This window comes from Bombyx mandarina, chromosome A1, assembly GCF_030267445.1.
Source record: "Bombyx mandarina strain Sakado chromosome A1, ASM3026744v2".
Lineage (NCBI taxonomy): Eukaryota > Metazoa > Arthropoda > Insecta > Lepidoptera > Bombycidae > Bombyx > Bombyx mandarina.
Genome location: NC_143234.1, coordinates 4,591,744 through 4,616,262, shown reverse-complemented (window position 1 = coordinate 4,616,262; position 24,519 = coordinate 4,591,744). Strand labels below are relative to the sequence as shown.

Sequence of the window (24,519 nt, the reverse complement as noted above, 5' to 3'; positions counted from 1 at the left end):
GCATCTATCTCCTAGTCGCGAAGATGAAACTCCAAGTCGAAAAAACCGCCTCATATATATTGTTAGTTCAATGTAAAGAAAGAAATGAAAATGTCAAAATATTATAAAAGCGAGGTTAAAACATAAAAATAGTATAGTATAGTAAAAATAAATTCATTCGCAGTTTGATTTGAAGGGTAGCGTCGGAATACAACCCTAGCCTTGGTACTAGCAGACCCTACTGATTAAAAGCAAATGACATAACGCCGTGAACACATACAGGGTATATCGAAATGATACGGCACAAAGCGTGCACTCTGCCTTATTGCTGTATACAGGATGTTCTATTTCAAGAAAAATAATTGATATATATATTTTTTTTTACTATTTCAACACAACATCGTTTTTTTTTATTGCCCTTATAGGCAGACGAGCATACGGCTCACCGGTGAGTGGTTACCGTCGCCCGTGGACTTCAGCAATGCCAGGGGTAGAACCAAGCCGCTGCCTACCCTAAATTCGACTATCATTCTTTTAGCATATGAGCAGAAGACCGGGTTATTGGTTTATGATTACCGTTATTTGATTGAAGAATAAAGGCGAATAAGTACACCATTGCTAAGGAATTTTTTTTAACCTCACTAAGAAAGCGTCCAGAATGATACGATACAAGAATGACGAAATTCCGCCACCTACCTTGAGATATGAGTTCTAAGGTCTCAGTATAGTTACAACGGCTGCCCCACCCTTCAAACCGAAACGCATTACTGCTTCACGGCTGAAATAGGCAGGGTGGTGATACCTGCCCGAGCGGACTCACAAGAGGTCCTACCACTGGTAAAACTCCGACCGATCTGAAGTCGCTGCGGCGTTACTTCAGCAGGCCACGCCCACTTCCTAAGTTTAGTATAACTAGATAATAACCGGGATTTTTTTTTTATAAATTGTGTTTATTAGACATTATATTCAAATACGAATTATAATACATATTGATATTATATTATTTGTTATTCGATTCAAATAAATAAATAAAAGTTTATGTTTAAGTTGATTATTTATCGAATAACGCTTTTTAATATTTATTTTTCATCCGCCTGTACATGACAGAATGTAGACTGTCTATCACAGTCGGTGAGCATCGCGAGGCATGCCTTGCGGCTTTGTTGCGCTTTTAAAAAAGGCATCCCCTTGAACAATGGGTCTGGGTACGGTACAGGTACATGTCCCGTCTCAGACTGCGGCAATAACGTGTTATGAGGGCTCGATTTGGAATACACGAGATTATACTATGCCGAACCGAGCAACATTTTTTAATTATTATTTTTTTCCTTTTTTTTTAATAATCAAGAATGCAGAGCAATGAAAACTTGCTTTTAAGGTTTAGCTGCGTTTGATCATTTCTGACTTAAAAAGCTATTAAGGGAAATTCCATAGGTGCATAGATCGAACAAATTTTACAAAAATTCATAGGTCGTTTTTGTTTTTATAACATGTTCTGAGATTTTTTTCGAAGTCACTGTTATTACTGTCGTGAGAAACGACCTGTTAACTTCCGCGATAGCTGTAGATTTAAACTTTTAAGCGTGAACCGTCGATAGATCGACTCTGTAATAATGTTTATAAAGTGCGGAGCGTCGGAATACCGACTATTGAGCAATTTGACTGTAGGTATCGACCTATATGGACGTGTCTTAGCGCGCGCATGTATAACGTTTTTAATAATTTAATATTATTTAAGTTAAACTTTTATAAAAGGTATTTCGTTTTTCAAAAATCCTACAGGAATTTCTGCAAAAAATATGAATATAAGCTTAACACTTCATATTCTTCACAATATAGCCTCGTGTGTTTTCCATATAAGTTCTCATCATGAGCTAAACACTGATTGTAGTTGCTACTGTTCCGACCCGACGATTTACGAACTATAATACATCAGATGCATTGTGTTGTTCTCTGAGCTGGACTCGGTAATGAGTGCTTAGGCAGCATTACGAGCTGCTTGAAAAAATCTTAAGAGTTTATCAAGATATTTTTGGTGAAGGCACTTTCAAAAAGGGAATAAAAAATTCTTGCTCTTGTAAATAGACTAAGTTTGTAGACAGACGGCCCAGCTGATGGTTAGTGGTTGGTGTCGCTGATGGATGTGAGCAATGGTAAAGGCACAGCCAAGTCGCTGCCTAGAGAAAAGCAATAACAACTTAGATTAGAAACAATTGGGTTGCGGCAGAACCTCTTACTAGAATCCGCGCTTAGAGTTCAAACAGCTACGATGCAATATAAATACAACTTTAACCTAATTTTGTTAAGGTGGATAGCGACATTCAGATTTGAATATATAAAGGTTTCAATTAGAATATTTACTGTGTTTAAACCCATTTCGATCAGCGATGTGTGAATGCATTGCGTCTGCAATCACACAAATAAATCATTGTGAGTATTATTTATCTTCGCGATTGGAGTATTGCTGAACAAAGCTAATCCAAGAAACTAAGATACCAACATTATAATAAAAAGTATTAGAGTATCGGTATCAACATTCGAAATTTAATTTCGGAGACCATTACCGAAAACTTTTTCTTTCGGGCCGGACCAAAAAAAATAGGCAAACGCACGAAAACTTTTCAGCCCATTTAGAATTCAAACAACGAACGTAAGAGGAAGCAAAATGGCCGCCTTTCCGCGGGAATAAATTTTAAAACAAATCCCAAGTTGGACTGTCACAAAATGTAACAAAACAAAAGATTTACGTGTAAACTTGTGTAGGCTTAGAATTAATTAGTTACCGGCGTTTGAATGGAGCACTGAGTTTGTTAAGTGTTAATTTTTAATTATAATTTCAAAAACTTAGATGAGAAAAATCATGAAACTCAGGCGTCTAATAATAACCTAATTCTGCTTTAATGTTACAATGTCCATTTATGTGATGAATATTTTTTTCACAATTAACGGTTTAATCTCGGTTTGTTTTATTATCATTATATTATTTCCGAAGTTTGGAATACTTTACAGTCTTCTTGGCCACGGACTAACAAAAAAAAACATTGAAAATATTTGTGGTATTTAACATTAGGTACGTCACTGATGGGTGGATATTATTAACCAATTAAAAAAAAACTTTCTTGTGTGATAGAAACTAAAACATTTTCAGGCTAACATTAACTATTCAAAATAGGATGCATAGAAATCCGTATAATGGTCAATTAAAACCGGAAAACCTTTTAGACTAACACCGCAAAAACCAAACATGCAAGCGGATCCGTTTGCGCGCGTGAAAAGTACCCTCCTCGTTTATAGAGGGCGCTAGTTACTAAAGAATATAAAAACACGCGTAGAGCAGTCTAATTAAATTAAGCACTGTAATAATAATTGATAGATATATTGAAAAAAATATATAGCGACAACGAGTTTACAGTGCACCTGATGTTGAGCGTAACGTGATTTCTATTTGTAGAACATTAAAACCACAATCTAGGTACTATATCTTAATATATATAAATTACGTGTCACGTTGTTTGTCCGCAATTGATATCTATACTTTTATTTATTTATATTATTTAGATTTATGAATTAAATGTTTAAATGTTTTAATTGCTAATTTTAATTTTAATTTTACTAACATAGTTCTAAGTATTATTCTACTTACAACATATGGACTTAAGAGGGTCTGAATTAAATGAATTTTATTTTATTTTATTTATTTTTTATTTATACTGCTGAACCGATTTTAACCTCTCTTTTTTTAATATGTGATTTGTTCCAACTTAGGCCAAAAGTTGGTTTTTATTTCGATTAATTGTCGCAATTTTTATTAATTAACAATAAAATGATATCATAAGTTGATTATTGTTATTCATTGTAAGTTTCATAAGTCTAAAACAGGTGAAGCCTTAAATCAGTTTTTACAGACAATTGTAATACTGTGTGACATTAATCTCTCATAGATGGCGCTGTGTTAAAAATACCAACGTTTCACATAAGCTACAATTTAATGGCATAAACACCACGTGTAGCTCAGGCTAAAGTGTAAGTGAAATTTATTTCGTAGTAAACGCAATACAGTGAAATCCAATTGTTCTTACTTTGTTAGTATTTGATATTAGCATAGCCGGCCACGTGTTATTTAAAAAAAAAAACCTTAGCCACAGCAACGTGTGGCCGGGTCTGCTAGTGATTTATAAAAAGACGCAGTGCCTTAGTGACTTTACCTTTAATTCTAATTATGACATTAGACTACATATGGTCTCTCCCTCCTGGCTGAGGCTTTGCTCGCTCACCTGTCCTGGTGAAGCTGGAAAGGCCTCCGGGCCACCAGTAATCTTTCAATCATAAAAAAAAATAGTTGGTCTCTCAGTATTTATTATTACCCCTTATATAAGTGTAACCGTGGAATTAATAGTAAAACAAAAAACTTTAAAAACGCAGTTTCACGTCTGGGTCCCTGTTCTTTTAGCCTTTGTGGTCAGTTGTTTGCGGATTTCAACCGGATAACAATGGCCGACCGATACCCAGGGCTTTGTTTTCACTTACCCGGCTACAGCGGGTATAGCCGGCTGTACTAGCTCGTTACTCAAATAGGCTCGCGATGCGTCAGGCTATTGTCTCGATGAAAAAAAAGAACAAACCTACCTTTGCATTGTTTTTCGTGTGATTAAGGAAATTGTTTGCTTATAGTAAGCTAGTTAGGGTTAGTTTTTTAAGTTTATTAGATTTCATATTCATTGTAATAATCATAAGTACCGAGCCATATCTGCTTTTTGAAGAAGAATCCTTCATACCGATCCATGTGCAGTTTTTGAAGTGAAATTTTCTTTAATACCGTTGTAATTAAAAAATCGGCGCAACAAATAAGCGACGCTAAAAGAGACAAATATGGACAACTGTGGGATTTGACCTGTGAATGATTTCAAGATATCCAACTAACTTCATAATTTGGACACGCATCGACCTATGGCTACACCATAATTTTTAAACTTTGATAGGACAAAATATTAGTACAAAATTATATACATAATTATATATATGTCGTGGATAACAACTTTTAGTGATATTAAGACGGTGGTTTTGATTATTATTTTTAAATGATGAAATGTTGTTTTGATAAATATCACAAAATGAAGGGTAGACTCCGTAACGCCACAGTATAAAATGGCGGTACGTGGACAGAGTCGTGGCATTCGGGTCAGACAGTGATTCCGTCCGTCTCAGCAGTGACTCTCTGACAGTCAGTCAGTCAGTCAGTCAGTCAGTCGGTCTGTCGGTATGTGCAACGAAACTGTCGGTTTATCCTGTCATTGTGAAAGTTGTGTGTGTTGAGTTTCAATAATTATTATTGAAAAGTTTTATTGACTAAACTGAGTTCAATCGAATACGAGTGATGACGAAACTACCGCTCAGCCATCCCTGACGTGTGCCAACATATATATACATACTTGCTTCGGCAGTACATATACTAAAATTGGAACGATACAGACAAGATTAGCATGGCCCCTGCGCAAGGATGACACGCAAAATCGTGAAGCGTTCCACATTTTTCTGTAATCTGACGAAGCATGTTGCGGATAATAACATGTACTTTTAGGTTAGGAATATTGTGCTCTCTTTTTTATAATAAATAAATAAATTATTTAATAATTATTAGTACTATTTGCTAATGTTTGTTTATTTTTGCATGTTTATTGTTGTTTATAGAAATAAACAAGCTTAGAAAAGCTACACTTATTATTCTTTAACTTCTTGGAATCACGAGCTCAACCTTAGACTACGATTCATGGATCAAGCAATTAAACAAAGCATATCGTAAAGTGATATCTTATTCGGGATCTATACAATACACACTTCGAAACCTTTTGGGCAATGATTTTTTATATAACTTCTTTTTACATATAAAATATCATTGCTTTTGGGCCATAATAATAATAACCAAAAAAAATATATATTTTTTTTAATACACGAAATTACCGACAGCTTGTTAGCATTCCCAATTGATACAACGGCGCTTGTACTTACAAAAATTAATTGGAAATACTGCCAGTGACATTCGGAAACTGAGCCGGCTTTTTTTTTTTTTTTTTTTTCCTACCTAAGCTGAGAGCCTTGAGAGGCTATGTCAGCGTAACCCTAACTTTAGTAGGTGAGCTCACGGGGCTCAAACCTGACGATGTTGCTAACACGAACCCTAGCAAGAGTCGTGCTTCGCAGAATCTACCACCGGATCGGAAACGCGACCCACTGAGAAGATCCGGCGAGAAACTCAGTGGGCTGTGTCTGAGAGTTAATTTACTCGTCGAGCCCTTCGTCGCAAGCGACGGGTTCGACGAGAACGGTGACCGGTGCTTGAAGTACCTAGAAGCACCGTTAGTGGATCGGGCGGATCCGAGATGACGTGTTTTGGGCGACGTCGACTGCTTTCCATTCTGTCCGCAGGATCGGGAATGTAGTTACCGGCGGCCACGATGAGAGGGTTCTCGTGTCGTGCCGCTTTATCGAAGTGGCGCATGGACGCCGACTGCAGATACTTACTGATGGACTCTAAGTCCAGGTCGTCATGGAGGTCGACGTTCCTGACGAACCACGGGGCTCCGACGGCTATCCTGCAAAAACGGGATTGAATAATTTGGAATGATTTCAAGTGTATGCGGGCCGCGTGAGCGAACACTACACTTGCATAGGTCATGACGGGGCGTATGCAAGTTTTGTAGAGTGTCACCTTATTTCTAAGGGACATTTTACTTCGCCTACATATCATCGGGTAGAGACGTCCTAGAATGAAGGCGGCACGATCGCGTACCGTCTTGATGTGGGGGCGGAATGTCATCCTACTGTCGAGGGTGACGCCTAAATATTTGACCTTCGGGGCCCACGGTATGGGCTGGTCGAACATCGTGATCGGGCGAACTGAGCCGGCTGATTGGTACGTGTCATTTTATACGGTACGGTACCGAAAATTTTTCTGTAGGGTTACCAGAAACAAAATTAATTAATTATTATTATTATTGAATTAGCATACGAATGGGATTACCAATCACCGCCAGCTGTCAATGTTGCTACTGTATAAAAATGCTCTAGATAGGCGAAAAAGTTGACCTAGCAAGCTGGTTTTGCTCCAGCGGTTTTCCTAGGGCTTCAAGGACACCATTTTTTTCATTATTTTATTTGTTTAGATGGGTGGACGAGCTCACAGCCCACCTGGTGTTAAGTGGTTACTGGAGCCCATGGACATCTACGACGTAAATGCGCCATCCACCTTGACATATAAGTTTTAAGGTCTCAAGTACCTATAGTTACAACGGCTGCCCCACCCTTCAAACCGAAACGCATTACTGCTTCACGGCAGAAATAGGCAGGGTGGTGGTACCTACCCAATCGGACTCACAAGAGGTCCTACCACCAGTATAATAAAATGTGAAATATAGTAAAGATCAGATCAAAGCCAAATCAAAGATCGGCTAACAAAGCGGACCAGATTTGGCTGGTTGAAATCGTTAAATCTACTTGTAAATTTTCGGCTCGTATTCTCGATGTCAAGACGCTATAGAAAGTTTTCCGAAACTATTATAACTATTCGAAAACTAAATCAGTTTCAAATTGAAATTATCAACTTGAGATTTTGCATCCATGGATAATCATGAAGTCGTCGTGGCCTAAAAAAGGATAAGACGTCCGGTGCATTCGTTGTTGCGATGCACCGGTGTTCGAATCCCGCAGGCGGGTACCAATTTTTCTAATGAAATACGTACTTAACAAATGTTCACGATTGACTTCCACGGTAAAGGAATAACATCGTGTAATAAAAGTCAAACCCGCAAAATTATAATTTGCGTAATCACTGGTGGTAGGACCTCTTGGGAGTCCGCACGGGTAGGTACCACCGCTCTGCCTATTTCTGCCGTGAAGCAGTAATGCGTTTCGGTTTGAAGGGTGGGGTAGCCGTTGTAACTATACTGAGACCTTAGAACTTATATCTCAAGATGGGTGGCACATTTACGTTGTAGATGTCTATGGGCTCCAGTAACCACTTAACACCAGGTGGGCTGTGAGTTCGTCCACCCATCTAAGCAATAAAAAATAAAAAAATAAAAATCTGTCTTATACCGATAAGGCGGAGTATCCATGAGTATTATCAATATTTGTGGACGTGCGTGTCTTTCTCTGTTTCTTTTTTCAACACAGCACTAATATAGTCTGTACAGTTGTGATGCCACCTTGGTGGAATTCATTAAAACCTCCACGAAGGCCTATATTATTGTCCATTTTGTTCTATGCATCTCTTTTTCAACGCCATATTTGATCGCATTAATAGCGCCTACGCAATACCTATGCTTCACTATCATTGACCCACAGTCACAACGATAGGTCCTTTGCTGGCTACTTCCAGCGGATTCCTACGGCCTTCAAGGGCTTATAAGTTCAGCTCGTGGGAGGCCTATTATAAACGTTACGTCTTTCCGTACCCGGTCACCATGCGAGAACTTCTTAGCCCCAGCGGCCATCCCTTCGAGTAATGTGCCCAGTCCACTGCCATTTCAACCCCGTAATCCTTCGGCTTAGGTCGGTTATGTTGGTTCCCCTGCAAATTTCAATTGCAGAAACTTTACGTTTTCGTACACCGAAGAGAATTGATTGCTTTCTTCCGAGAGAGAGCGAGTGGATCAAATTACATTTGCGGGCCCCGCTCAAGCTTTTATCATTATTTATCTAGTTCTATATTTGTAATGTATTATTTTTAACTTATTTACAAGTTACGCTTTCCGGATTTCGTTGGAATGTACCATTATATTGAAGAAATATGAAGAAAAAAAAAACATTAAGTATCTGTTTTCGTTTAATCAACTTGGTAATACGAATATACTTAGTCTGGCCATAAATACTGTTACAAAGGAAAACGAAAAAAAAATCTATGGCAAATAGCATTTATTACTTTTACAGTATGTTAGTTTAATACGTAAATATAAAACAATTTAAAGTATAAAAAGCTTATTCGAAGTGGTTTCCATTGGCTGCAATACAGTCCTTTAAACGTTGAGGCCAGTTATCAATAGAAGCACGCACTCTTTCCATGGGAAAATTTTTCACTGCCAATCGTACGGATTCTTTTAGGGACTCCAAATTATCATGGCGTTTAGAGCAAGCCGTACTCTCTAAAACTGACCACAAATCATAATCCAGCGGAATAAGATCGGGACTAGACGACGGCCAGTCTTCAGCTCTGATGAAGTCCGAAACGTTCGTTTCCAACCAAGACTGCGTAGACCGAGCTTTATGACCTGGCGCCGAGTCTTGCTGGAAGGACCATTCTTGATTATTGAACATGGTGTTGTTAAGGGGCTTCACTAACTTCTCAAGAATGGTATCTTGATACACTTGTGCCGATGTTTTGATAGCTTTTTCACAAAAGTATGGCTCAGTCACTCCTTCATAGCTAATACCCCACCAAACCAACACTGAAGTCGGATAGTGCCCACGTTGCACTCTGTCGACTAATTGGGAAGCTTCCTTAGAGCTTTGAGCATAAATACGGTCATTTTGTTTGTTAAAATATTGCTCAATTGTAAAAAAATTCTCATCCGTAAACAAAAAATTTCTATGACCTCCCTTTGCGTACCACTTCAGTAGTTGTTTCGATTTTACCACCGTATTCTCTTTTAAATTATCAGTTAAGAAATGACCAGTATGTCTCTTATAGGCTGCAAGTCCTCAGTCATCTTTTAAAATACGCGATATGGTTCTAGGTGCTATCTTCATCTCCCGAGATAAAATCTTTTTCTTTCGGACAGGATTTCTTCGAATTCTTTCTCTTACTGCTTTGACCACCTTTTTCGTACGAACACTACGTGGACGGCCAGATCTTTTTCTGTCACAAACAGAGGAGGTCTCATTGCATCTATTAATAGCCCGGTACACAAACATTTTACTAATACCAAGCGTATGGAGAGTTTTAAAAATTGCATTTGGCTCCATACCTACTTTGTGTAATGCAATCACAGCGATTCGGTTCTCTTTATCACCCCACTCCATTTTAATATCGCAAAATATTGTACAATATATTGGCGTCAAATTGAGAAAACTCAATGAGCAATCATATAAAAATGACAGATTCCAAATTCAAATGTAATATTTTGTTTATTTTTAATTGTAACAGTATTTATGGCCAGACTAAGTATTCATTTAAATGGTGATAAACAGTGGTTTTTAAAGTATTCGGGCGTAGTTTTTTGCCCTAAAACCTAAATATATGTGTCAGAGACGGTCATTACTTTGGTAACAAACGAAACGCAGCACGATTCCCGAGAGATGGCAGCCAGTTGCGGTATCGTGGGAACTTGGCTAACTTCGTGTTACGACAAAGGCTAGCCGATTTTTAACGGTAGGCAGCGGCTTGGCTCTGCCCCTGGCATTGCTGACGTCTATGAGCAACGGTAACCACTCACCATCAGGTGGGCCGTATGCTCGTCTGCATACACGGCAATAAAAAAAATGTAGGCACGTAGACGCCATCACACTTACCAACCAGCCTTCTTGAAAAGTGGTGCCTCCGTCCTAAGAACTGTCATTCGTTTTCGTTTGCTAACGTCAAAAGAAGATTTCTAAATTATTCTAAGACAACAAACGGGATTGGTGTACTCAATATTTCTCTTAGCTCGATCACCCTATTCGCTCCTACGATGTCGGATGATGGTGTTAATAATTATGGCTTCTCCGACATATATATATAAACATTAATAAATACTGTACATGAACGCGGTCACCGTCCTCGTCGAGCCTGTCGCTTGCGACGAAGGGCTCCACGAGCGAATTAACCCACAGACACAGCCCACTGAGTTTCTCGCCGGTTCTTCTCAGTTGGTCGCGTTTCCGATCCGGTGGTAGATTCTGCAAAGCACTGCTCTTGCTAGGGTCACTGTTAGCATCACTTCGGTTTGAGCCCCGTGAGCTCACCTACTAGCTAAGGCTACGTTGAAACAGCTTCTCAAGGCTATCAGCTTAGGTAGGAAAAAAAAAGTGCACGAATCCGTAATCAGATACTGAAACGCTTCTGAATTTAGCGTCAAATTCGACTAATTCATTTAATTTAATAACTACAGTATCCAAAATAAAAATAAATCTTTCCTTTTACACACATATATACACTCCCCAATAAAATGATATCAAAGCTTGGCACCGAAAATCCGCAAACAATTTTCTATTTTATGGCATACCGTTTTAAAAACAGCATCATATCGAAGTATTCAGAGAAGTAATATTACCTAAATTGGTACCATTTCGACGGCTGCTGTATCATTTATGTGGCTGCTGGCGAGTCTGAAAACGGACACCTTCCCTGAGATGTCTATTCGCTGGCTACAAACGAAATGGATTTTGTTAAAAATATTATTTTAAGAGTTTTGATTTGAAATTCGAAATATTATAATGACTACGGAGCGATATTCATTCAGATTGTCGTATACAAATAGAATCATAATTTAGGTCAATTTAAGTTTTTTTGGCTTTCATTTTTATTGTTTGAATTGGCGAATTTCAATACGTATTCTTTTGTACACCTGTCTGTCAATCTCTCGGTCGATTGTTGATTTTTTGTGTGTTTAAGTGGGTTAATATTTATGTTTATAACAAAACTTCATAGGTGGCGTTGCAATCGGCTTCTAGGGTTTTCGGGATATACGAAGTCTGTCATATTACAAATATTATTACAGCAATAGATATCGCGGATGTCGGCAAAGTCTCCCAGGCTGAGCTCCGTGACCTGACCTATACGTTCGATAAAGCTTAGCATAAACCCCTCAAAGTTACTATCAAGGGATTGGTAAAACGACTTGAGTAATATTAAGACAATGATGAGATGTTGTTTTGATAAATATAAAAAAATATAGGGTAAACGTCGTAATGCCAGGGCATAAAAAGAACGGTATTTCAATAAGGCTGCGCGTCAGGATTGTCACCTTATCGCTGCCACCGCTGACTATTCCCCGAATCCTGATCACGCAGAAGCCAGTCACCGTCGACGCCCTAGACACGTCCTTACGGATCCATCAGATCCAATAACCCTTACATTAAACACCTTTAGCTCGCTGAATTTCTCGCCGGGTGTTCTAAGCGGGTCGTGATTCCGATTCCGAGTTGTTAGGTCTACTTTAGAGGCGCTCGGGCAGCTGATAGCAAATTCCACCCCTCCTGGCTGAGCCTTTGCTCGCCCACCTGCCTTGGTGAAACTGGAGAGGCCTTCGGGCCACCAATAATCCCTCAAACATAAAAAAAGAGTCGAGTCAATCAGAACGAAACTGTTGGCTTACCCTGTCCTTGTGAGAATGTTTTATTGAGCGTTTCAATAATTACCATACAAAATGTTTTATTGTCAGCCATTCCTGTCGCCGTCATATCGAAAAATTACATAATGCGTTTTATCTATTTGGTATTTAAAAATAATTAGTATTATTATTGTATTTTAGTCGATTGTAATAAAAACTTCTTTCACGGTTTATTTTCAGTATTTATATGCATATTTAAAATTTAATAAAAAAAAGCCGATTCCGTATAAGCGGACAGTTTCCTCCGAGCGCTGTAATTGAAATCGTCTGGCCACGAAACGTTACAATAGATTTTTTTACAAACGGAAATATAAAAGTAGGTAGCAGCAGATCTAATTCCGCCGGCCTCGTTCAGCGAAGGTGCTAATTCACTCGCTAAATTGGTTTTTTTTTTCACGAAAGAAAACTCAACTTATTTGATTTTAAGTGAAGATTTCGCTTTCTTTAGTTAAGTCCTTTCAAGCATTGTTTTTTTGTTGTTGAAGGAGCTTAGTGTAGTAGAATATTCAAATGCGAAGCACATTAAGGAAGACAAGTGAAACTTATAAATAAACAAGCTATTTAAATAAAAATACACAAAAGAAAATCCTTAAAAGTTGTATGCATTTAGAGTTGTAAGTTCCACGAGGAGATATCGAAAGAAGGGAAATCGGTATATGATCCAGTTTTATCATCTCGTTATTCTGTATTACCTTTTATCTATACATCAATAGGCGAAGAAAAACTTTGTATTCCTTTTTATGAAAATTGCGCGGACGGAGGAGTATGAAATTTTCCACATTTATAGAGAATATAGAGAAGGAGTGCACAATTCTAACATTTTTTTTAAATAATGCATAATAATACATTAAACCAATAAAGAAAACATTACACACACCAACATGTATTTAACATACACACACTCATGTAGGTATACTATTTTGTTTATTGTTAAAGTCTGTGGTAAAGCTGTGAATAGATTAATATTGTTTTTCTATAATATTATTTGTCTTTATTGTAGCCATAGCGAAATTTGTGATTATAGAAGTAAAGTCTTTAACAATAGAACCATAATAATGTTCAAATTTATAATTTAAATTAATAATTATAGTCGAATTTCGACTACCGGGCGTCTTCTTAATTGAGAGTACTTTTTATACCTACTTAATCGATAGTACCCTAAGGGACTGTTCCAGCTACGCACGGCTTGAGGGGTGAGCTCACGAAAGCTGAACATGGGAGGACTTGCTAACACTATTCTAACCAAGAGCAGTGCTTCGCTGAATCTAGCACCGGATCGGAATCACGGTTCATCGAGAAGATCCGGCGAGAAGTTCAGTGGGCTACGTATAAAATGATAGTGACAAAAGGGCCTATGAATTTATTGCAATATTTAATTTCTCACGACCTATAGACGAACAAAATCATATTATTCTGAGATGCCTGTCTATTTCTGCCGTGAAGCAGTAATGCGTTCCGGTTTGAAGGGCAGCCGTTGTAACTATACTGAGACCTTAGAACTTATATCTCAAGGTGGGTGGCGCATTTACGTTGTAGATGTCTATGGGCTCCAGTACCATTTAAGTGGGCTGTGAGCTCGTCTACCCATCTAAGCAATAAAAATTAAAAACTGCAATCGTCTGTTTGAATTGCGTTGTCGATTTCACTGATAGTATTGATACGCCTCTATTTGCTTTCTATATGTATTCCGTGTTCATCGCTTCAGATAATCGTTAAATTCCAATTGATTAATTCACGATCTAGCGAGGACAGGTTTCGTTGTTGGCTGGAATTCTATCAAAAATTCATAAAGCACTGCTGACGTCGACAGCGAAGGCTCACGTTTCGCGGAGAACTCGGAAAATGCCGTCAATATGAGCTACGAGACAGGAATTAGAAAGAACGTAGATTGAGTTCGATTCGTCAATCAAAATTGATTTAGAAAAAAATAGCTATGTATATATATTATATAGGATTGTTAAATCGTAAATGTAACAAACAAATAATAATAATAATAATAATTTCATATCTATATTTGTTATATATTTTATATTTATATTTAAAAAGATCGTGTGAACATCGATAGGTTCAAATAGGATTGTTAAATCGTAAATGTCACAAACAAATAATAATAATTAATTTCATATCTACTAGCAGACTGACCGTTTTTAATCTATTCACATAAAATTCGCGGTGTATGTGTATTTTCCGTACCTATTGACTCCGAAACGACTGGAGTGATTAGAATGATATTTTCAAGTAATTTTCAGATTTGCCTAGCGGGTAATGCTGTGACGTTTGGGAGCGATCGGATCAAAGACAAATCAAATATCGGCCAGGACAGCGGCCCGAGTCTTATTAGTTTATTATTAAAAGTTTTAAATGTAAATAACAAATACAGAATTTATATTATAATATATTGTATTATTATATTAGTTTTGTCCACGCTTGGGACAAATAATAAAGTCGGTTTGTTTAGGTTAGGTTGCACGTCGAACTCTTTGCCGAGTTCGACGAGTACGGTTACCGGGGTCCCTACTTATAGTGTTAGAGGTAAAGGTGTCTAATGCAAGGGTTATTGGATCTGCTGGATCCGTAAGGATGTGTCTAGGACGTCGACGGTGACTGGCTCCTGCGTGATCAGGATTCGGGGAGTAGTCAGCAGCGGCAACAATAAGGCGATTACGCATAGCCTTATTGAAGTACCGTTCCGACGCAGACTTCATATGTCTCCTGATTGATTCGAGGCCCAGGTTGTTGTGTAGGTCAACGTTCCTCACGAACCATGGAGCTCCGACGGCTAGCCTGCAAAAGCAGGATTGTAGGGATTGGAGGGTGTGTGTGCGGGCCGCGTGAGCGAACACCACAGTCGCGTAAGTTATGACTGGCCTTTGCAAGTTTTGTCAAGTGTCACCTTGTTCCGAAGGGATATTTTACTCCGCTTACAGATCATGGGGTAGGCATCAGTATCTCTGTTAAACAGAAAGGTTTGTATTGGCGTTGTATGGATTATTTTTGAACGGATATTGTTCTAATATATTCCTGTCTACCACATAATGTAATAAGGGACCGTGTTGTGTGTGAAAGTTCACATATTATTATGTAAACGTTAAATTCATTAGCATAAGCATAAAATAAAGTTAGCAGTTTTATGATGGGCATTTTTACAAGGAAATTTCTTATTGCATCCAAGAAATAAACCTAAAAGTGTTGTACTAATCACTGAATCAGATATAGGGCTGTAAAGCGAAACGACATGTATCGATAAGACAAAGTTAATTGGAGGACTGGCTCCTGGATTTAGTCCTAATCAATTTTCAAACTTATGTTACAAGAATTAATTTGGTTCTGTTCTGTTTTGAACATTTAGATTTCATTTATAGATTTCATACAAAAAAAACACGTGTGGCACTTGGGAACTGCCGCGGTAAAGCTATTGCATAGCATTTTTTTATCAACTTGTACAATTATAAGACCACGCTATATTTATAAACATTAACAAAAGCAAAACATTAACTGTCAGACGGTTTTATTTTCCATACGGAATTTCATGATTCGGTCGCCGCGCTCAAAGACCGCGAAAGCTATGCAATGGCTTAATATGGCGTATTTTTCCGTTTTTTCTTTTGTGCTAACAAAAGAAGCTTTATTTGACATTACTAGTAAGGAAAACACGAGATGTTTTTTTTTTAAATCCATTCCCATTTTACGAACAATATATTATAAAACATCGACATACTTGTGTAGCATCACTGGCATATAAAGACCATCGTTTTACCGCTGCTATTTCGCAACCGTAAGCTGTCGGCTCTGACGAAACCGAAAGACTAATGAGCTACCGTACAATGTAACATAACGAGGTGCTCAGAATTATATGCTTCAGATATAAGTGCATACTAGGGTATAATAGTTTCGAACAGGTGGTTTAAAGACTTTATAGTTTTTTTGTCCTTTTTTAAAATTGAACATCTTGGATCTCGTTTAGGATTGTTTTCGTAAAACGCGACGGAAATCTGTAGCTGGAAATGAGAATGGTATCAAGCATTACAAGATAGCATTAGTGACTACAGTGGTAGTCTCGTTTGAAATTTCAGAGACAGAAAAATTGAGCGAAAGAAAGAATACTTAAAATACCCTTCATTTAAGGTCTCTTTTATACTTTGAAGGCCTTTCATCTAGGGTCTCTTTTTAAACACTCTTATCTGTCTATTATTTATTGTTTGAATAGAGTTTTAAAAAGCTTTTACGTGTTTATCTCTCTTCTTCTGTCACTGTCATCTTTGGTTCTACCTTTTTTTCATCACCTCTGTTCCGTCTTCCACCAAATAGGTTTAAGTCGTTCTATCCAGATGTGGTGGTAGACTTTGTAGCCGCAACTTAATTGTTGATTTAAATTGAAAAATCACAACGTCTCTGAAACGTTTGCCAATTTTTATCAAACGTGTAGTGCATTTCGATTCCGCACAACAGGTGTATCGTAAAACCAAGACTTCGAAGTAATGTCCCAAGGTGCACTCACTACCTCACTTAGTTTAAGATGGGCTGTACGATTTTCAACCAATTTCATTTTTTTTTAAATCCTTGGTTCCTTGTTCACGTTGTGGAACTCCACGTTTGACTTCGATTAAACGGGAAATAAAAAAGTGCGTCTTCAAAGGGTTGCTAATTCTTTCAGAAGTAAAATTATGTAGGTTTACATTCTTGACCCGCATTTGTTTTGGCACTCAAATAAAATTCACCGAATTAGTGTAAAAACCATAAAATAATGCAGAGACAACAGCAAGTTACGTTTTTTGTTGTACATGCAATATGCGTAGAAGACGTGGTGTGAATTATGTTAGACACTTAGAGCCTCGAAGGTGTTAAAGTAAGCGATTAGTTATTTGCCAACGTAGAAGCGAGGTCTTCAATTTATATAATACTAGCGACCCGTCCTCGCTTCGTCCCCGCTTCGTAAACTGTAATTTATTATTGATTTCTCCACTATTTAATGGACGTTATTATACATATAAACCTTCCTCTTCAATCACTCTATCCATTAAAAATACTACATCAAAATCCGTTGCGTAGTTTTAAAGATTTAAGCATACATAGGGTTAGGTTTAGGGTGCTGGTGGTGCTGCCCCGCTTTTGTAGCGCATCAGGGATGTTTGCAGACGCGCACATAGATTGTTTTTACGCTACCATGCGTAAGAGGTGTGCATCTTTGGTAAGCAGAGTGAGGGCCAGCTCCAACTGTATCCTGAGCATGATCGCAAGCAGGCTGGACTGTGTATACATGGGTCGCTGTGGTGTCATCTCCCATGGGATGTTACGACAGTAATTCATTGTGATGTAAATATAACTACTAACATAGGTCTAAGTCTTATTAACAATTTATATGAGTCATGGTTACTTGCAATAAAAACATTATTATTATTATTATTATAGGGATATAGGGACACAGAAAGCGACTTTGTTTTATACTATGTAGTGATTTACTCATATGGCAGACAAGCTAATAGGGCATCCAATGATGATTAGTCGCTGTCACTGCAAAGCAGTATGTTAACTGGATCCCATAAACATCACAGTCTCCACTCATTTTGGGACATGAGGTCTAAGATTCAATATAACGACTGTACCATCATTGGATCCGGAATAGATGATTGCTTCGTGGTAGAGATGGGCGGGGTGGTTAAAGACACCCGTTTACTGGTTTATATAAATACAAACAGATACCAAAAATATTTTCTGACCCAACTCTGTTGTGATCAAATAATCACTCACTAGATGATGACCCTGATGATTTTTTTGATAACGCCATCTTGTTGTGTCTTTAAAGCGGTTAGTTGCCCTCAATTAAGAAATATAATATTATTATTCGCCAATAGATGTCGGGAAGAGTTGATTATTGAAAACACGAATAAAACAACATTTTCTGAAAATATATCGTAGCTAGATCGATTTATCGCCCCCGAAATCCCCTGTATACTAAATTTTATGAAAATCGTTGGAGCCGTTTCCGAGATTCAGATTATATACATATTTATTAATATACAAGAATTGCTCGTTTAAAGGTATAAGATAATTACACAAAGGTAAGTACAATGAGGTTATTGACTCTCGTTTCTCTACATTAATAATTTATTTGAGCCTTGTATCGACGTATCGTGCAACGAAAACGTGTGTTTTATTCAGCTACTGTCCAGTACCATAGAGCTGCACATTAAAATGTAATCATTCGGTTGTGCCTATTAGGTAACAAGTCAATTTCATTTCAGTCGCGACGTAATATACTTTCAGTACCACAAATTTTGATCAGCGCTACTGGATCTGAGTTTCGGGATTGATGGCACTTTCGACCTTTTTTTTTTTTTTTTCGGCTAGAGGGCCGAACCTCCTACGAGGTCCCCGCGCAAAAGGGGCGCGCGGGGTATGTGAGACTCAACGGTCTGCATGGTGTTGTGAGCAGACCGCGGGCCCAAGGATTTTAGGACCCACCCACTAAACGACTCCCCTGCACTCTTACACCCGACGTCCGATCCCCTCCGAGGTCAGAACCCGGATACCAAGGTTTTTTTTTTATTGCTTAGATGGATGGACGAGCTCTCGGCCCACCCGGTGTAAATGCGCCACCCACCTTGAGATATAAGTTCTAAGGTCTCAGTATAGTTACAACGGCTCCCCCACCCTTCAAACCGAAACGCATTACTGTTTCACGGCAGAAATAGGCGGGGTGGTGGTACCTACTCGTGCGGACTCACAAGAGGTCCTACCACCAGCAAAAAGTAAGGTCTGTGATTCAAAATGTATCTTACCATATTATGGACTTTGAATAGGTTTATCACCGCAAAGTTTTGGACGGAACTAGAAATATGTTGCAGGGGGGCTTATAACAAAAGCCATAACAAAAGTACACAGCTAAAATGATCTCTACTAAACCACGGAGTGTTTCCAAGAACTACTGTTTTTTTTAACCCTAGACAATCGTTGGTAGCCTAAGGGGATATTCCAACTACGCGTAGACTGGTATTTTAGCTAAGTAGTAGTTGAGGTAGTGGGGCTCAACTTCAGAGAGCTTTCTGACACCTAACAAGAGCAATGCTTCGCTGAATCTACCACCGGATCGGTATCGCGACCCACTAATTAATCCCACTGCTCTGATGCCGGGTGGTACAAAGGTAAAAGTTTGACGATTGAATTATATCGAACAATTTACCATAGTCAAAGATTCACTGGCCGCGTTACATACGGTCTGAAACACAAGAGCAAGGTTCTATAAATTAATCTCAATATATTCTTAGCTATACTTTCCAAACATACACCAACATAAACTGCCTTATTTAATGGATCTTTGCACGTAGTACGATGCAACTATCATCGTCATCATCGTCATCATCATCATCAGCCTACAGTCCTTTACTGCTGGACATAAGCCTCTCCCAATACACATCATTAACGCAATTATGGATTGATTGATGCAACTATGGTCGTATCGAAACAAGTATGTGCCATTTAGAGGCTTCTTTATCAGCAAAAGCATCCTAGGTCTAATTCATTCCATTCAGGTTCATTTTAGAATGGTACACACAATGGAACAAATAGACGAGTATTGTGATTCATATCAGGATTTTTATTCAACAAAAGTTGATCCGTTTCGAGTTACCCTGGTAGAGTGTGTGGCGTGACTGCAGTTCTCCTGCTAGATGGCGTGGCGTTAATCCGTTGAGGCAATACTAGTTTAGCAGTCTCAAAACACAAGTCGCATCTAATACTTAGAGGTATTAAGATCACAATCTTAACCAATATGAATACGAAATGTAACGCTCGCGTTTGTAAAGGTCATTAAATCGAATTTCGCTAAAATCGAAGTAAATCCAGGATTTTTATATTAATTATTTTTATGAGCAGACGAGTTAAACATCCACATGCTGTTATTTTGCTATCGGATGCCCTAGATATCGCAACACGGCCGCCCATCTTGAGTCACGTCTCGAAACAATTGTGCTGTAAGACTAGTAGCTTCATCATTGCTTTAATATAGAAACAAATGGTATTTTCTTTTTCCTACCTAAGCTGATGGTCTAAAGAGACCATATCAGCGTCACCGGTCTAAAGGTGCTCAAACCTAACGATGTTGCTAACACGAACCCTAGCAAGAGCCGTGCTTCTCAGAATCTACCACCGGATCGGAAACGCGACCCACTGAGAAGATCCGGCGAGAAACTCAGTGGGCTGTGTCTGTGGGTTAATTTACTCGCCGAGCCCTTCGTTGCAAGCGACGGGTTCGACGAGAACGATATCACTCCCATAATTAGGAGGAATTTAGTGACAGATAGGTAACATGGTGTAATGCGCCAAAAGGTTTTTTTATGAATGAGGGATCACTGGCGGCCCGGAGGCTTTCCCAGTTCTACCAGGACAGGTGGGCGAGAAGGGTGAAGGTGGGGGTGGGATTTGCTAACAGCTGCTCGAACGCCTCCAAAGGAGACCTAACAACTCAAAAGCAGCTGCTTCATGAATGAATCTACTACCGGATCGGAATCGCGAGAAACTCAGCGGGCCGACGCATGGCTTAGGTTGAAGTCGAGCTCTTTTCCGAGTTTGACGAGTACTGTTACCGGGGTCCCTAAGCCTGCTCCTAACGTTAGGAGCTGAAGGCGTCATTTGTGATCACCAGTGTGATAGGATCTGATGGATCCGTAAGGACGTGTCTACTAGGGCGTCGACGGTGACTGGCTTCTGCGTGATTAAGATTCGGGGAAAAGGTTTAGGTTGTAGACCGTACCTGTAGATATTCATACATATATACCTACCTATACTACTACTCCTCCTGGACTTAGAGTCCATCAGTAAGTATCTGCAGTCGGCGTCCATGCGCCACTTCGATAAAGCGGCACGACACGAGAACCCTCTCATCGTGGCCGCCGGTAACTACATTCCCGATCCTGCGGACAGAATGGAAAGCAGTCGACGTCGCCCAAAACACGTCATCTCGGATCCACCCGATCCACTAACGGTGCTTTTAGGTAATTCAAGCACCGGTCACCGTTCTCGTCGAACCCGTCGCTTGCGACGAAGGGCTCGACGAGTAAATTAACTCTCAGACACAGCCCACTGAGTTTCTCGCCGGATCTTCTCAGTGGGTCGCGTTTCCGATCCGGTGGTAGATTCTGCGAAGCACGACTCTTGCTAGGGTTCGTGTTAGCAACATCGTCAGGTTTGAGCCCCGTGAGCTCACCTACTAAAGTTAGGGTTACGCTGATATAGCCTCTCAAGGCTCTCAGCTTAGGTAGGAAAAAAAAAAAAAAAAAAAAAACTACTCCTACCTACTTACTTCACCAACAGGAAAATTTTAAATTAATTTACGATTAATTAAATCGACATGATTTGAATTCCAAAACTGGGCTCCTATAACACATCAAATACAGAAATCTGCAAAACAATCAGTGATTCCCACAAAATTATTTTTATTGGCACATTCGGTCTCATTCGGGCTTTGATAGTGACTCACTGTCTGGTGTCCCGCTGTGAGGTCGCCGCGGGTGGCCGTATCGCCACATCACTCAGACCTTGTAGTCCTGTTCTTGAATGTTAAAAAACTTCAGAAGCTCTTTGAAAGTACCCTTGTAAAGAGGTCTCTGTAAATTGGTCATTCAAAACATTGTTTTAGATTTCATCATAAATTATCAGTTTTTGATATAGACATGTCACGAAAAATAAACATTATTGTTCTAGAAATTCAATTTATTGTTTTTTTATATTCAAAGTGAATATTTTTGTTATTATTTGAAATTATCCAGCGAAATATTATGAACAATTTAACTAGTTTTTTTACTAACATCTACTAGAATGGCTTGTTATATTTTACATTAAAACTGGTTTAGCATTTTATGATTTAAAACTCGATGAAACCTCAGTATCTCAAGACGAAAGTATTTGACCAATGTGTTGCCACTGATGACAACGCACTGAGACCTGGTCACTGATAAAGGACCTTATCAGAGGGCTCAAAGTCACTCAAAAGAGCAATGGAGAAGGCTATGCTCGGAGTTTCCCTGCGTAATCGAATCAAGAATGAGGAGATTCGCAGAAGAAGCAAGGTAACTGACATAGCCCGAAGGAAATACTGAAGTGAGAGGGGGTAGCGCACATTACTCATAGAACAGATGGTCGCCGGGATCGAAAAGTCTAGAGGGGCAAACATTGGACTATTTATTGAACAAAAATTTAACTATGTAATAATATTGAATTAATGATAATGAATGATTTTGTTTTTCCACAGGAGAAAATCGCCGGATCCCCACCCGCGCGGCAGGTATGTGGGAGTTGAACCTCACTAAAAACTCCTGCCGCTCACCACCGGCGCCCTATCTCGGATCGGGCCAGAGCTCAGTCGGGGCTATTGAGACGGTGGGACAGGGTTGACGCAGAGCACATTACATCCGTCCCGCCGTCCCACGTACAGTGGATAGCGTAACTTGGGTAGGCCTCCTACGAAGTGGGCCGATGGTCTGCCCGAATGTGTCTGTTGGAATCTCACCAAAATCCAATGGATGCAGACGGCCCCGGACTGGTTGTTATGACAAGCCTTGGGGGAGGCCTATGTCCAGTAGAGAAGGTCTGTGGGCTGGAAAAAAATTAACGGTCTTTGTGGGCTGACTATATTTGCCATCAGTAACTGAACAGCAAATTAAGCAAAAATACTAATTAGGAAAATGATACTGCTACTATAAACTCCTCCATGAAGTATAAACGAAAAGCAAAAGGGCAATTAGAGACCGTATCAGTAGCTGGTTGTGAATATTCGGAACAATCTTCATTGAAATATCATCATAATAAAATTTCCGGTACAATGCGGGCAACAAAGGACCCGTTATTAGAACGACTTTTGGGGGAGGCCTGTAACCAGCAGGGGACTATGGGCAAAAATAACATTTCACCGCATATTTTCAATGAAGTTCATTGTCTTAAATGAATCCGACATCAATCGGCTACTACTAGCTTTTTACTGGTGGTAGGACGTCTTATGAGTCCGCACGTGTAGGTATCACTACCCGGCCTATTTCTGCCGTGAAGCAGTAATGCGTTTCGGTTTGATGGGTAGGGCAGCCGTAGTAAATATACTGAGACCTGAGAACCCATATCTCAAGGTGCGTGGCGGCATTTACGTTATAGATGTCTTTGGGCCCCGGTAACCACTTAACACCAGGTGGACAGCGAGCTCGTCCACCCATCTATGCAAAATATATATAAAAAAAACTATTTATTTATCCATTGCATAGATAGATGAAGAAGCTCAAGGCCCATCTGGTATTAAGCAATTACCGAAGCTCATAGACATAACAACCAGAACACCGCCGCCCACCTTGACACATGAGGTCAATGTCTCAATTGAATTGTACAACGGCGGTCTGGTCCTTCAAAATGTTTGCGTGGATGCGGGCCGCGTGAACTCCCCACTGATTAAGTCATGACGTGTCGCATCGTATCCTGGGAAACGTTTGCGAACGTCGGACTGCGTTATGGAAACTTTGCGTGTGACGTTTCTAAACAAGAACGAGTGTCGGCGATTCTGAAACTGAAACACAGGTAACCTTCCTAGAGCACGGTAGATACGTTCTTACAAAATGCCGTTCGAAACTATGTTATAAATAAATAGAATAAAATAAAAAGCATTTTATTTCGTGCTAAAATACAAAGTAAATAGGTATTTAATAATTTTATTTTTCTTCACTAATGTTTGGCAGGAACCCACTAAGCATGGTGAAGGCCTCCTCCAAGTCCTTTCATTTGGTTCTATTTTGGGCTACCTGTATCCATCGAGGGCCACAATAGCTTTTATATCGTCCTCCCATTTTGATATCGGGCGACCCTTTTTTCTTTTCCCTTGTGGCCCTTCCCATGCAGTTATCCTTGCAGTCCATCTCTGGTCCTTAAGTCTTGCTACATGACCAACCCACTTCCACTTCAAGGGAAACCATGTTATATAAGACTAGAAAAGCCATTACAAGAAGAAGAGTGTTTTTTCTGAATTAAACATCTCAACTATGCCTGTATGCATTTTTTTTATTAATTAAACATAAAAAATAAGCAGTAAAATTTTGGTTATTCCCCTACATTGTGTGTCCATAGTGCGTAATGTGATTTTCTAAATAATTTTAAACAAAAATCTCGTTATCATATTGTAGTTGTGTTAAAAGAGGGTTTTGAGAAATTTTCTTTTCTTATTGGAACCGTATTGTAAAATACCGTGTTATACCGAGCTACCTATAGT

The 24,519-nt window shown here is 39.1% G+C and overlaps 1 non-coding gene across 1 annotated transcript; it reads left to right on the top strand.

Moving 5' to 3' along the window:
* The first annotated feature begins 5,404 nt into the window (after window positions 1-5,404).
* On the top strand, window positions 5,405-5,511 carry LOC114241432 (U6 spliceosomal RNA). The gene has a single exon (XR_003624588.2). It is a non-coding gene; the product is annotated as a U6 spliceosomal RNA (small nuclear RNA).
* Window positions 5,512-24,519: the final 19,008 nt, after the last annotated feature.